This window comes from Amphibalanus amphitrite, unplaced genomic scaffold (genome assembly GCF_019059575.1).
Source record: "Amphibalanus amphitrite isolate SeventyFive unplaced genomic scaffold, NRLGWU_Aamphi_draft 000037F_arrow, whole genome shotgun sequence".
NCBI lineage: Eukaryota > Metazoa > Arthropoda > Thecostraca > Balanomorpha > Balanidae > Amphibalanus > Amphibalanus amphitrite.
The window spans coordinates 1,313,619-1,325,056 of NW_024881533.1; the positions used below are offsets into that span (position 1 = coordinate 1,313,619).

The following is an 11,438-nucleotide window of genomic DNA, read 5'->3' on the forward strand; positions in this document are numbered from 1 at the left end:
GCTTTTCCGATCCATCAAAATACACCGGGAGGTATGGCCATGGCCCGTGAGGTATGGGCCGGTGCCATGTTTCATTTTTTTCACGACAATGAGAACAATACTCGTAGCTGGTATTTACCCTGATCTCTCTTAGAGCCTAGGAACCGCATAACCCGCCAACAGCTTACTTCATGGAGGTCACTTGGGTATAGTTATATGCATTTTGGTAAATTCAATCATGTTCCACGAAATAACATAAATAATATTTTTCTGTTCGAATGAAATTTGTAATTAAATATTCGACCTTGCGCGACAAAAATAAAACTTTTTGAAGAGGACATTCAATGAAAGCATCATTTTATTGATCCAGGATCAACGGGGGTGGGTGCCCGAACCTCCCGGTTGGGACGCCAGAATGTGCGTAGCATCTCAGCTCATAATCTTGCAAAAAAAACTTCAAATTGTCTATCCAATCTTAATTTGCATGCTTTAAACTTTATGTTAGCGATGGTCTGACATAAAACAAGCCTGGTTCAAATCTATTTTCTGTATATACCATATTTTACTCGTAGAGGAAAAAAATGCTTTATCACCGCTCATTGCCAAAGAAGACTGAGGAAGATTTTGGAAATCACGTGGGTTGTATAACGGAATGGCTGCTACCAGTTTACGCGGTCAAATGTGTAAAAATACGCAACGCTTCTCCAAAACTGCGATGGCCCATACCTCCCGGGGGCCCATACCTCCCGGGTCTCCCCTACACCTCAGCTTATGACATGCAAACCTGAAACCACAGTGAACCTATTATGCAGGGCTGCGGAGTCGATGGATTTTCGGCGACTCCGACTCCGACTCCGACTCCGGCTTTCAAAAACCAGCTCCGACTCCGACTCCGGCTTTCAAAAACCAGCTCCGACTCCGACTCCGGGCAGAATTGTCGACTCCGACCGACTCCAACTCCCGACTCCGACTCCGCAGACCTAGCAGGGCTGCGGAGTCGACAGATTTTCGGGGACTCCTACTCCGACTCCGGCTCGGGTTTCTAAAATCGACTCCGACTCCGACTCCGACTCCGGTCATAACTGTCGACTCCGACCGACTCCGACTCCGACTCCGACTCCGCAGCCCTGCTTATGAAATGTGTTTCAACTTCTTTTGTGAACATACATGTAGGTATATGCCTAATAATTATTCTGCATACCTAAATGTCAAAATTTACGCCGCCTTTCCTCATTTTCAGCAGCGTATGTATTTTATCACTGGCTAGTTTTACCTTAGGAGTTTGGAATGAGCAAAATTATGATCAACAAGACCCAAGCAAAGCACCTCAATATGGGCTCGATAGCATGCATTTTGTGGTCAATAAACAGTGGCATTCAATGCCGCCTTTCTTCCGGCGGCCATCTTTGTTTTGTGACGGGTGCCGCGCTGCGGTCTGGGGCCGAATTAATCACCTGCCGTCTGACAATGTTTAGCAAATTCTTGTTAAATGATGGCGCCGCCGGCCGTAATGCCGACGGCGTAAACAGAGCTCCGGTGGGACCACCCAATTTCGGCGGCCGACAGATGGCCCGCGGCGCCGTAAACGCGCCGCCGATACCGCCGCCGAGCGGGCCGGCCGACCGGGCGGGCCGCGCGCGGAGGCGGCGGTGGCCGGCAGCGACTGAACGCGAGACAAGGAGCCGGCAGGTCTGCCTCGTAGAGCTTTGGACTGCGAAGCGTGCAGGTGGCTAGTCAGCGCTTAGAACTGTCGTATATTTACAAAGTAGGTAGCAGACAAATGGAGTAAATCAAATGGTAACCAAGTGCGACGAACTCATCTGAGCATAACTTTGGTGAATAAGATTGATAGGCATCTTTGACATCTATTTTCACCCTCTTTGTTCCAGGTTTTCCGGCACATACCTTCATATGCCTCTCCCGTCCCTTGATCTTCTGATACGCACCATACCCAGATAACTGCAGTCTGTCGGCAGTTTTCCGTCCATTTTTTATCTGCAATGATCGGTTTTGTTTAAAGTTCTCCCGAAGAAGCGTTGCTGTGTGTCAGTTTACAGCCTGTTCATGTCACAACATTTTTCGGGTCCATTTTTCGTTTTCCCTGATCCATTCCGTATTGACTTGGGAAGTTCGAGTAAACGAGTCGGCCGGCTGGGCTGGCTCTTTGTTTACCATCACCTGGCCGTTTACATCTGGGTTGCCTCCGATGGCTGACTAAATAAGAGAGTTTTATGGGCAATCAGCACATCCTGCGAATTCCGGAACCGCCGCACCTCAGGCCAACCGACACATAAATGGCGTCAGACTAAACGCTGACAAACACTCCGAGCGGCCGCTGCCGACTGCGGGCCGCCGCGCCGGACTGCGCCGCTCTCGTCGACAGCGCGCTGATTATTGTTTCACAAAACATCGGCCGTTAGCCGGTGACGGGGCGCGGGTGGGCGGCGCGGCTCAGAGCCGGAGCGGCTCCCCCGGCGCCGCTCCGTCAGCGCCACTTGCAACCGTAGAGCATGTTTGGACGGCCGGTAAACTGTGTACGCCGATGGTAAACTCGGCCGCACTCATAAAGTTGCCACGGCCGGCGGCGGCAGCGGCGACTGGCGACGACTCGGCCCGGCAGCTGCTGATCCCAGCGGGGACCATTGGGCCACCGACGGCCGCTGATCCCAGCGGGTACCATTGGGTCACCGACGGCCGCTGATCCCAGCGGGGAGCATTGGGCCACCGACGGCCGCTGAACCCAGCGGGGACAATTGACACTGACGATAGCCACTCTACACCAGACTTGTAAACGACTCTGAGTTGATTCGTGAATCGACTCAGAATCAAACCGTTTTTCGATGAGTCATGAGTTGATTCGAATCACTTCATCGAGGAACTTGATGAGTCATGAGTTGATTCGAATCAATTAAATTTAACATCATGAGTCATTTGATGAATCGATTCAAATTTTCAGACTCAAACAAAGAATCGACTCAAAAAAATTTGAGTCGTTTACAAGTCACCATCAACACCCTAATAATCAATGCTAGATCACCCCCTCAGCTTTAGCCATCACTTAACTCCATATTTCAGACTTACAAGAGCCTCAGAGGCTCAGGCACAGGCGCCTAATGAGCCAAAAGCATTTGGCAGTTGGTAGGTACTTAGTCTTACCAAACCAAGTGCCTGCTACACTACCTAGGTACCTACATTTTACATGTCAGAAGTCAGAATTGACACCTGCGGCTGCCTCCCCTTCTCCCAGTCCCAATTTGGTCCCAATAATCAATCAACAGCATAAGAGTTTGGGCGTCTATAGAGTAAAATACGCCCAAACTACCTATAGCCTATAAACTACCTATAGGCTATGCTATAATATAAATAAACTCACCTATAAACCGCAAAATTGCGATGCTCAACTGCCAATAAACCACAAAATACACATTTTTCCATGAAATAGAAGTTTAAAAAGAAACTTGTTTTATGACATCATAGAATCTTCAAAATAATGTAAAGGAGCGGCTTTGAAATATTTCCTCAGTGATCTCCATTCGCCTAAAATATGTACTATGAGTGACGTCATGAATTCGAGAATAGAATGTGAAAGTCATAGTATGTTTTAAGAAAACTACATTAATGGCGCAGTTGATAACTTTTACGTCTGAATCTCGATAAATATGAAGTCAACGAGTAATTTTGTTGAAAAAAAAACGCTTCCCTCACTTCGAAACTGGGGGTGCAGAGCCAACTTAAAGCAAAAATTGGTGGATAATGGTAAACAAAAAATTAAATAACGTAAATTTGGCCTCTTTCGAAAAAAAAACGTAGACCAAATCCGAGGACTTTTCATATTTTTAAGTGGAATATTCATTTTTGAATTCACTATGAGCCACATCCTGGACAAGGCTTGAGCACCTCCAAGTTAAAAAGAGCATCCCCAATTTTGAAATAGTTCCTACATCCCTGCGCATGAAATCAAACCATCATATATCGTGCGTGATCTCAACATCCTTTCGCCACTTATATTTTAGTAGTGCATTCTCCTAAGACCCAAAGCCCAAAGGCGCCTTGGTGACAAATCATGGCGCGTGCGCGATAAAGCAAGCATGGGATCCTAATTCTTTATACTTGACAAATTGGCCGGATGACGTTGCCCGAATTGCACCAATGACAATTTATTTTTACCAAAAGAGCCACTTGGTCAGTGCTCCGGTGCTCCTGATATCGATTAATATTCAATGACGTCATTTTTAATCTAAAATTGTAGACTAACAATATTTTTTTTATATTCCTTCATTTTAATCTCCACGTTGAGCCAACATAAATGGTAAGTGACAGATGGGCTCTATCTAGCTGGCAGCCAGTTGGCGCTGCTAAACTAGGTGCCGTTTGGAGAATGTATATTGTATACCTACATTAACTACTTTCAATGAGTCTCAACTCAAGATCATATCTGATTCTGAGGCCTGAGCCACTCATGCAAGGTCATGGCCTCCTCGTGGCCCATGGAGTCCCTGCTGATGCTGAATGTTTCACAGATGGGATTAATCCTATTTTTGAGGTTGTACTGTTTGAATAATTTTATCTAATAAGTAAGAAGTAGTAACATTTGTCTCATTATCATGTAGAAAAGGTTTGATTAAAAAAAAAAACATGAATGCCTCTCGGAACTTGTGCTTTTGAATTTTCAAATAAGACTTTCTAGGTAATAATAAGAGATAGGTTACTATGCTACTCCTTAGTCCTTACTTGTATTATAATTGTCTCTCAGAGTTACTTACAAATTTATCTGACATTGCACTGTTGACCGTTGAGTGTTGAAGATAGGTATGTGTAAGGTAGGTACTTATGTACCTAGTCCTACTAGGTAGCTGCTTGAATCTTTGGTCAAGGCTACTATGCTGCTTAATACAATTGTGGTATGCGGCATATTCATTTTATCATAGCTTTGAGTCAAATAATCAACAAATGCCTATAGTGAGTCATGGGTTGAATGAAATAAGTTCAATAAAAATGTCGTGTGAGTCATGAGTTGATTTGAATCGATTCATCAAAATGTGTGAGTCATGAGTTGATTCGAATCATTCCGTTGGCTAGTTGCTCGAGTCATGAGTTGATTCGAATCATTTCATCGAGGAACTTGATGAGTCATGAGTTGATTCGAATCAATTAAATTTAACATCATGAGTCGTTTGATGAATCGATTCAAATTTCCAGACTCAAACAAAGAATCGACTCAAAAAAAATTGAGTCGTTTACAAGTCTGCTCTACACTGTAAAAAAAGATTAGCACTTAACAACCTATACGGGTGATGCAGACCGTCTTTCCAGGTGCTAAACATTGAAAGTGCTTGATAAACTCCACGTTTTTGATGAAGCATGCCGAAATCAGCTAACTTGGTGCTTGTCAAGTGCTTGTTAGTCGGAATCTGCCTGTTTCTGCGGAAGCGTGCAAGTGTGCGGTGGGATTTGTGCGGGATTCGATTAGGAGTTGAGTGCATTTGTCTTCAGCTAAAGTGGAGGTAAGTTTTCTTTTTTTAAGACCTGAAGTGTATATCATATTTAAAACGTTTTAGTGCATGTTACTGTTGAGAATTGAAGGCTGAATTCATCCAGCAGGATCTTGACGGGCCTCACGCGCTCTGTGATGGTGAAAGCTCAGAGATAGACGACTGGATATTGCTATTTTGGTTGTCTTATTGATTATATGTATGCTGTTTTTATAATCCATTGGTGAATTGGTGGTGGTGTTGTCTTTTTTCATGAGTTCTATCAACGTGCCCATTATTTGAGACACCAATCAGTTCACTATTAGCCATGGTTCTGTTCCCGTGGTTGATCCAGCCCCCTTAACCCGCGCCCCGTAGGGCTATCGGCGGACCCTACCACCCGTAGGGGAGGGGCCGTTTCGGCCCCCCCTAAGATCTCGGAAATTTACCGGCCGATTTTCAAAATTCAAACGGTGTTCGATAGCCCCACCGGGGAACTACCTTGTGACAACATTTCATTGACCTAGGTCAAACCGATGACGTCACAGGTCAGGTCAAAGGTCGGATTTTCACCGTTCACAGGCATTTCAAGAAATGTGTTGTGAAATCGAGTAAATTGGTAATTTATTGAAAACCATCGATGGTACATTGTTCGTCAAACACATACTTTGCTATCTGAGGTCACTGATACCAGGTCAGGTCACAGCGAGGTCAGGTCACCGGGGGTCACAATATGAAAGTGTGGTGTGATACATGTTTTATGGTCCATTTTACATGACAAATGCGATTATGTGGGTTAGGCAGCCTTTGCGGCCAGCCTGGGTCACATTTTGGTGAAGGTCAGGTCAAGGTCAGGTCAAGTTAGGTCAAATTTCGAAGTTGATATTTTTGCATAAAATGGGTATCAATTCGATGCAGCTCGTCTCGGGGAGTCTAATGGTGGTCTTTGTTCTGCTCTACGAGGTCTAGAATTGCCAAAAATTGAGTTTGAAAATTTGACGTCATCATTTTTGAACAGTTTTTTCGCTATAACTTGGCCAAAAAACGAGGTATCGATATGAAATTTGGTATGTAGATAGAAGACGGTAGGTACTATCACGTATATTCCGGTTTTTTTCGAAACTCAAAAAACTTTTTTGATTTTCCGGCTAATATATCCAAAAATGCTTTTTTTGATTTTGGGGGGTCAAAACTCATAAATCTGAAAAATCCGAGATAGCAGTTTTGTAGCCCTGTAAATTCTACACCTTTTTTGTCTTGATCATTTTTCTGTATCTTTAAAGCTGTAGACCTGACAGGTCTTCTCGCGAAGGTCTTTTTTCGGTCGAAAATGACAGAACATGACGTCATTCTGATGTCATTTGTGGCCGACCTATCATAGCCTCTGGAAAAATTTTTGGTCACAATGTGTAAAATTGATGCCCGGAGAGGTTCTGAAAGTTTGGTGGCAATATCTCCAGCCGTTTAGGAGATATCGACGGAAAAGGACAGGGAGGGGCCGTTTCGGCCCCCCCCCCTACGGGGCGCGGGTTAAAGCCACATATACTTGCTGTAATGTGCATTCAACTGATCATGCGTGTCTTCATGAATGTTCTCAGATTCACCTGAAAGTGAATCGGATGGGATTCATACCAGCGAAGCTTATCGGGGCCATTCATCCCAACTGAAGGAAGACACGGGCAGGTGATTGGACTGCTCCAATAGAGGTAGGTACTGTGGATCTTAGTTTAATGATACAAATTCATTTATTTATTTTTGAAGGCAAGAAGCATTTGAAAGCTCGTTTAAAAATATTTCAGGAATTACTATGATCATTTTAATGTATGGGAAGTTCATGTTACCATAGGTCAAGTTGATGTCAATTTCATAAATTTTGGAAACGGATATATCCTTGCCGATACCAACCAAAACAACTGAGAGTATACCGAACTGAACCAATTTTGGAAAATACGGAAATATTGGTTGGAAACGGAACTCAGGAAATTCTCAAACATACTCTTAAAAAGCTTCTCGAACATATGTTATGGTTACATATGGTGTTTTTTTTAATTCCTGATTCCCTTGATTACTTTTGTTCACAATTCACCATTTCAAAATGTAAAAATAACAAAACAGAAGCAGTGTGTAATAACACTTAAAGTGGCCATCCCATCCCACCTTAACATTAGATTTGAGTTGAAGTTGAGATAGCCAAATTGGGGTCCCTGGCCCCAATTGTAAAATCGCCCGATTGTAAAATCGCCGGTTTCAGCACTCGCAACATCTATAAATGCTTTAAATCGAAATTATTTAATTTCAAAGTTCTAGACCTCGATTCAGAGGGACTAGTGCATTTGAATGCCCCCCTTTGGTCAGGTCCATTCATTGACCTTTGATGACCTTGGTACACTTTTTCGGGTTTTTAATGTTTCTAGGCTAGTTTTTTTTAGCCGATTTCGAATTAAGCAACCATTTGAACAATTGCGAAGTAGTTTTGGTGCCTTTGTAACATGTTACGATGCTGTCAGTGGTGGAGGACACCTACAATGAATACCCGGTAGTACCCCTACTGGTTGACCTGACCTGACCCGACCCGGCGTAAATGCATAAAGACATCATCTAATCACAACTAACATGAAATTCGTGGTCAGCAACCCGAAAAAATATAACAGCCTCGCTTTAGGAGGTTCTGACGGGTCCCGATTTTCCTGACTTGGGTCTTTGACCTGGAAGGTCAACCAATAACCTAGGACCTTAAAATTAGGTACCATCGACTGTCTCTCGTCACGGACAACACGCTCGTTTTTTCGCGAAGCTCTAGCCTGATCAGGGCCCGAACGGCAGGGGGCGTCTAACCGACCCCCCACCCAAGTTAAACGCTGGAAAACGCCGCACACAGGGGAGGGTTAATGGTGATCAAGTATTGAAAATGCTGCGTACAAATCATACCAAAACCCAATTATAAATGAGGAATGTTTGTGTTAAGTGTAAACATTGTTACCGATCCTCATAAATTGCAGGAAGCATATAATAGAGCATTGCAAAAGGATATACATACATAGATTCACACAATGCAAATGGAACAGGGTATTACACTTAGACAAGATGACAGATTTGTGGTAGGTAGGTAATTTTAAAGTGATAATGCTATTTTAATATTGGATGATAATGGTCAATCCAGTGTTGTTCGGCAGAATGTTTCGGATAATGATGGCAACAAGTTGCCCCCCCCCCCCCCCCCCCAGCGGCTGGCGGGTGGCGCGGAGGCCCAGCGTCCGCCGGGTTAAAAACGTCAAATTTTGAGTTTTCGCCCTTTGGAGGCTAAATCGTCGACCTTAGGTCAAATCTGAGAACATAATCGGATATAATTTTGAATGAGCTATCGAATGCGCTTTTCTGTGGCGCGCTTTAACTCTAATCCTTCTCAATGTGTTCGCCGATTTGTGAAAAATTGTCGAAATTGGGAAACAGCTTTAGTAATAGTTTTAAGTGTTTTTTGTCACCCTTATTACCAATGCCGTCAGCGATGACCTGATCGAAAAATGACCCAATTGGTTCTGAAAGATCTTATAACGAGCTATCTTTTGCTTTTGTCTGCGTCTTTCTTGCTTTTGTGTTTGCCGAGATAACCTAGTGTGACCAAATACCCCCCCCCCCCACACACACCTTTACGTAGTCGGCTGAGACACCACCCGGGCGCGGGTTGATTGAAATCCACCTATGTTTTCAAGTTTTTTGAACGTTAAGTTGAGCATGATGAGAAGTACAAGATGATAGCAATGAACCTGTTGCCCATTCCTGCTTAAAAAAAAAAACAAATTGATACCTAAGGAAATAAAAATACCAGAAACTAATGAATGAGCAGCAGGGTAATTGCTATCATCTTAATAATCCACCTACCTTGAATTAAAGTAAGTTAACTTGTTTTCAGGGGAGACCACGAGCCAGATGGCAAAGTTAATGGGAGCAGACACCCCCAGCGCTTTCAAAGAAGTCACTCCTTCAGTGCCCCACATCGCACCCGATGGCGATATCGCGGTGGACGCCGGACGGCATGGCTCTTGTGAAGCCTAAACAATCTAGAGCCGCTGGCGTGCCTTGTAATTGCATACTCGATACTACCAGTAAATCTCTGATTTGCTGGGAGTGGATGATATGTGAGCGTTCAACTAAAGACAAAATAGAACTAAAGAGAACTAAAGAGAAAAGTGAGAAAAGTGAAAAGTGACTCCTCGCCGTCCGCGCTGTCCGTGGCTCGACGACAGCCCGGAGCTGCAGCGCCTGCTACAGGAGAGAGACGAGGCCTACCGAGTGTGGCGGCACTCCGGCGCTGACAGCGACAGAAACAGCTACCGGCGACTCAGAAACCGAGTGAAATCGTGCCTGGCGGAATGTAAGCGTGCTTTTCTGTGTGACGGTATGCTGTCGGACCGCCGTGGTTTCTGGCGAAACGTGCGCGAGTTCGCCTTGCGTCCGGGGAGGGGCGGGGGTGGTAACTCCCGCGAGGGCCTGTCGCCGGCCCGGGCGGATGAGTTCAACCGGCACTTCGCGACAGTCGGTCCGCGTATTGCCGCTGAACTGGCACCCGGCAACCCCCCGCCACTCCCGCCGAGGCCGCCCTGTGTCACCACGGCCAGCATGTGTCTGCGGCCGGCGACACTCCCGGAGTTGTCTGTGGCCCTGCGGCAGTTGTCGTCCTCCCGTGCGGTGGGACATGACGGTGTACCACTGTTTGCTATTCGCCGGTGTTTTCCTGTGATTGGACCCCACATTCTCCATCTAGTCAATGCCTCATTTTCTTTACGTACGTTTCCCTCATCTTGGAAGCTTGCTTCTGTCGTGCCGCTTCATAAGTCTGGTTCCCGTGACAGCGCTGTTAATTTTAGACCTATATCAATTTTACCAGTGTTATCGAAAGTATGTGAAAAGGTGGTTTGCAATCAGCTTGCTTCTTATCTTGATACGTCCTCTATTTTATCACCATCTCAGTATGCGTACCGCCGATATCACTCAACGGAGGATGCTCTCACCGACGCTGTCGAGTGGGTGACGCGCCGCGTCGATAAGGGTCACATTGTTGCCATCACGTCGGTGGACCTCAGTCGCGCCTTTGATAGTGTTGACCATGGTATTTTATTGTCCAAGTTGAGCTGGTACGGTGTTGACCTCGGGTGGTTCGCGAGTTACCTCGGTGGCCGGCGGCAGGTGGTGAGAGGCGGCTCCCTATCCCTTCCTATGTCCCATGGCGTTCCGCAGGGCTCCCTGGTCGGCCCAATCCTCTTCAGCATCTTCACAAATGACCTACCTTCCTACCTTCCTCATGGACGGCTCATTTCCTATGCAGACGATACCCAACTCCTCGATTCCGCTCTTCCCACTGACTTACCTGTCCTTAAAAAACAACAGGAAGACACCTTGCTCGCTGTCCAGTCCTATTACACATCCAATTCCTTGAAAATGAATCCTAGTAAGACCACCCTGCTTCTTGTGGGTACTGGCCAGAATCTCAAGAAAACCTCATCCTTTTCCCTTACCATATCCGGTCACACACTACAACCATCCCCTTTTGTGAGGATGCTGGGAGTGACGGTCGACTCAACCCTATCCTGGGAAAAGCACATTTCAAATGTTGTCAAAAAGTGCAATTCCATCCTTCTATGTTTGTATAAAATTCGTCATCATCTTACCCCCGAGACCCGTAAGCTCCTTATCCAGTGCCATGTTTTCCCCCACATCCTTTACTGCCTCTCCGTCTGGGGCGGGGCCGCTCGCTGTCATTTACATAAGGTGCAGAAGATCCTGAATTTTGGTGCTAGGGTCGTCTCCGGAGCGCGGGTTTCTGAACATATTTCACCGGTGTTGAGAGCCCTCGGCTGGCATGACATTGCTGATCTTGTCGTCCACCGTGACTGCTCCACTGTGTTCAGGGCGCTGAGTGACCCTTGCGCTCCGGAGGCGATCCGCTCCCTATTCACTCGGCGAGCCGCTGTGTCGCAGCGCTCAACGCGG

At 45.7% G+C, this 11,438-nt stretch overlaps 1 long non-coding RNA gene across 1 annotated transcript; it reads left to right on the top strand.

The window, feature by feature from the left end:
• The first annotated feature begins 5,405 nt into the window (after nucleotides 1-5,405).
• Nucleotides 5,406-9,437, top strand: LOC122372819. The gene is made up of 3 exons (XR_006254936.1): nucleotides 5,406-5,483; nucleotides 7,049-7,156; nucleotides 9,361-9,437. It is a non-coding gene; the product is annotated as an uncharacterized LOC122372819 (long non-coding RNA).
• Nucleotides 9,438-11,438: the final 2,001 nt, after the last annotated feature.